The 4,399-nt window shown below is 44.9% G+C and overlaps 1 long non-coding RNA gene across 1 annotated transcript; it reads right to left on the bottom strand.

The window, feature by feature from the left end:
• Positions 1 to 468: 468 nt before the first annotated feature.
• On the bottom strand, positions 469 to 4,393 carry LOC139027166 (uncharacterized). Its single transcript, XR_011479215.1, has 2 exons — positions 3,892 to 4,393; positions 469 to 622 (listed from the first exon to the last, which is right to left on the bottom strand). It is a non-coding gene; the product is annotated as an uncharacterized lncRNA (long non-coding RNA).
• Positions 4,394 to 4,399: the final 6 nt, after the last annotated feature.

Raw genomic sequence — 4,399 nt, forward strand, 5'->3', positions numbered from 1 at the left:
ATCATAACTGACCGCCTGCATCATAACTAAACCCTGCATCATAACTAACCACCTGCATCATAACTCCACCCTGCATCATAACTGACCGCCCTGCATCATAACTGACCGCCCTGCTTCATAAATAATACTCAATATAATTTGTAGATCAGTCAGTCAAAATTGACCCATGATACATCACGGTTTTGATTCTCTCGATCAAGACAATGTGTGTTACCGTGTGGAGAATATGTGTGTGTTACCTGTGGAAGATCATGTGTGTGCTACCGTGTGGAGGATAATGTGTGTGTTACCTGTGTGGAGATATGTGTGTGTTACCGTTGGGAAGATAGTGGTGTGTTCTGTGTGGAGGATAATGTGTGTGTTACCATGTGGAAGATAATGTTGTTACCATGTGGAGATCATGTGTGTGTTACCGTGTGGAAGATAATGTGTGTGTTCCGTGTGGAAGATATTTGTGTGTTACCCGTGTGGAAGATAATGTGTGTGTTACCGTGTGGAGGATAATGTGTGTGTTACCGTGTGGAGGAACAGTGTAGTATGATGCTGCCGTCGCTGTCCTGGTGAGAGTGACAGAGTTGACAGACTCCAGGGTCACCGAGTCCTCATCTTCCCCGTGCTCATACTGAAACACACACACACAGTTCAACCACTGATAACATGTGTGTCAAGGAAGATATAACCATTTATTTATAATAGTTGATCACAATTAGATGGGCAGTACAACAAGGAATAGGACACAAGGAAATAGGACACAGGAGGCCCCGGATCTGGATCAGTGAATCTCTCTCAACTGAGTCAAATATAACGAGCTGTGTGCTGTGAATACCATGTAGCTAGCTGAGCCTGTGAATACCATGTAGCTAGCTGAGCCTGTGAATACCATGTAGCTAGCTGAGCCTGTGATTACCATGTAGCTAGCTGAGCTGTGAATACCATGTAGCTAGCTGACTGTGAATAGCATGTAGCTAGCTGAGCCTGGGAATATCATGTAGCTAGCTGAGCCTGTGAATACCATGTAGCTAGCTGAGCCTGTGAATACCATGTAGCTAGCTGAGCCTGAGAATACCATGTAGCTAGCTAGCCTGTGAATACCATGTAGCTAGCTGAGCCTGTGAATACCATGTAGCTAGCTGAGCCTGTGAATACCATGTAGCTAGCTGAGCCTGAGAATACCATGAGCTAGCTGAGCCTGAGAATACCATGTAGCTAGCTGAGCCTGTGAATACCATGTAGCTAGCTGAGCCTGTGAATAGCATGTAGCTAGCTGAAGCCTGGAATATCTGTAGCTAGCTGAGCCTGTGAATACCATGTAGCTAGCTGAGCCTGTGAATACCATGTAGCTAGCTGAGCCTGTGAATACCATGTAGCTAGCTGAGCCTGTGAATACCATGTAGCTAGCTGACCTGTGAATACCATGTAGCTAGCTGAGCCTGTGAATACATGTAGCTAGCTGGCCGTGAATATATGTAGCTACTGAGCCTGTGAATATCATGTAGCTAGATGAGCCTGAGAATACCATGTAGCTAGCTGAGCCTGAGATACCATGTAGCTAGCTGAGCCTGTGAATACCATGTAGCTAGATAGCCTGTGAATACCATGTAGCTAGCTGAGCCTGTGAATACCATGTAGCTAGCTGAGCCTGTGATACAATATTGCTAATGAGCCTGTGGATACCATGTCTAGCGAGCGAGAATACCATGTAGCTAGCTGAGCCTGTGATACCATGTAGCTAGCTGAGCCTGGGATCCATGTAGCTAGCCTGAGCCTGAATACCATGTAGCTAGCTGAGCCTGAGAATACCATGTAGTTAGCTGAGCCTGGGAATACCATGTAGCTAGCTGAGCCTGTGAATACCATGTAGCTAGCTGAGCCTGAGAATACCATGTAGCTAGCTGAGCCTGTGAATACCATGTAGCTAGCTGAGCCTGGAGAATACCATGTAGCTAGCTGAGCCTGAGAATACCATGTAGCTAGCTGAGCCGTGAATACCATGTTAGCTAGCTGAGCCTGTGGATGCCATGTTAGCTAGCTGAGCCTGAGAATACCATGTGCTAGCTGAGCCTGTGAATACCATGTAGCTAGCTGAGCCGAAAACTGTAGCTAGCTGAGCCTGAGAATACCATGTAGCTAGCTGAGCCTGTGAATACCATGTAGCTAGCTGAGCCTGGAATACATGTAGCTAGCTGAGCCTGTGAATACCATGTAGCTAGCTGAGCCTGAGAATACATGTAGCTAGCTGAGCCTGTGAATACCATGTGCTAGCTGAGCCTGAGAATACCATGTAGCTAGCTGAGCCTGAGAATACCATGTAGCTAGCTGAGCCTGAGACATACCATGTAGCTAGTCTGAGCCTGTGCATACCATGTAGCTAGCTGAGCCTGTGAATACCATGTAGCTAGCTGAGCCTGAGAATACCATGTAGCTAGCTGAGCCTGTGAATACCATGTAGCTAGCTGAGCCTGTGGATGCCATGTAGCTAGCTGAGCCTGAGAATACCATGTAGCTAGCTGAGCCTGTCATACCATGTAGCTAGCTGAGCCTGTGAATACCATGTAGCTAGCTGAGCCTGCTGAATACCATGTAGCTAGCTGAGCCTGTGGATGCCATGTAGCTAGCTGAGCCTGTGGATGCCATGTAGCTAGCTGAGCCTGGGAATACCATGTAGGGTAGCTTGTTTAGCCCCAGATCAGTGCATGACAGGAGAAGAGACGAGTGAAGGAAGCCAACTAACTAACAGGAATGAGATGCAGTCGTAGTGTGGTACCAGCTAGCTGCTCGCTAATGCACTTTGGCTAAAACACGAATTATTTAGCTAGCTTCGTTCGTTCAGTAAGGCTTTATAGTTACGGCTGTGTCTTAGTCAAAATAGAGGCTTACAACAACAACGGCTACATCAAATAAAATGTATGTCACATGTTTCGTAAACAACATGTGTAGACTAACAGTGAAAAATGAATAATATACAACGAGTAACGATAACTTGGCCATTAATACAGGGTACCAGTACCGAGTCAATGTGCAGGGGCGAGGTTATTGAAGTAGATAAGTACATACAGGTAGTGTAAGAAATTGTATAAGATACTGGTAACTTGTTTAACCACTTCTCAACATAACTATTCTTGGCACAACATGCACCCATTCCCACTACTTTGTCAGACCCACACACACATCCCCTCCCCCATGAATAGGGCCTGTGAAAACAAACGCACATGTAGGATGCTTTGGATGTGACTAGTACAAAGAACTGTGTGAAAAGCCAATGGAATGTCGAACAGGCCGAACAGGACTACCCGACCCAGATGACCAATCGGAAGGCCAGACTTCAAGATCAACCTACTTTGCTAGTTATCTATATAATCTGTATGTACTGTGTGGAGCGGACTCTTCTCCGACGATTTCATAAGAATCTGACAGAAAGGGGCCGTGCACGTTTTTGCCTGAATACTTTACACTTTAATAAAACGGCCTTATTATAAATTATCCACTCTGTCCTATGTCTCCACTTGGTCTCCTGTCTCCAGTAAACGTTTTATCAACAGTAGGAGTAAAGTGGCTAGGCAACAAGATAGATAAAACAGTAGTAGCAACGTATACATGATTAACGTTACACAACCAGGCTTTGGCAGTTGGAGACCCTGGGCTGGTAGTTAACGTTAGCCATAGACACATCATGCTAACTAGCTAGCATGCCAGCTAAATGAAAGAAGACGAAAGTCTCCGACGCCATGTAGATCAGAAATTGCAGCTTGTGGTATCTACGCAGTAGGGTCGACATTTCAGCGTGTAATTGTGTTGTGTTTGTGTTGCAGCCCGTTTCATCATTGGCTCTATCCTTTTACCACATCGAGCACCAAGCAGAAACTGAATTATACGTTTGATTTTGTTACTTACTTCCTGTTTTTTGGTCCGGGCACTTCGGAGAGACCAGGATGAAGGCAAATGCCGGATGGAGAACCACTCTGGTGGGGTTCCGCTAGATAACACAGCCACAAAGGCGAAAACGTAAAAATTAATGAAAAAAAGGTCTTAATTTACTGTTAGGGCTAGTTATAAGGTTAGCAGTGTTCGTTTTAAAATCAGAGTTTAAGAAGATATTTTGTAGAAAAATGCGGGAGGTTATGACTTTGTGGCTGTGTTAACTAATGACGACCATCTGGTAGAGAAGGCATGAGGGTTGCCAGAGGAAGTTAGTAATACAACGTTTCTTCAGTTGCTTTGGTCAGAGAGGAAAACGCAAAGTGAGACGTTTTACTTCACCCGAAATCTGTCCACGATAAATAAGACCACGAATTGAGAAATGTTCGTATAGAGGTCATGAGTGTCAAATTTGGTCAACAAAAAAGGTAATTACTAACTATTTGCTACATGAGGCTTATTTGATCCAATAGAAGTTTCGTAA

Source organism: Salvelinus sp. IW2-2015, unplaced genomic scaffold, assembly GCF_002910315.2.
Source record: "Salvelinus sp. IW2-2015 unplaced genomic scaffold, ASM291031v2 Un_scaffold7843, whole genome shotgun sequence".
NCBI lineage: Eukaryota > Metazoa > Chordata > Actinopteri > Salmoniformes > Salmonidae > Salvelinus > Salvelinus sp. IW2-2015.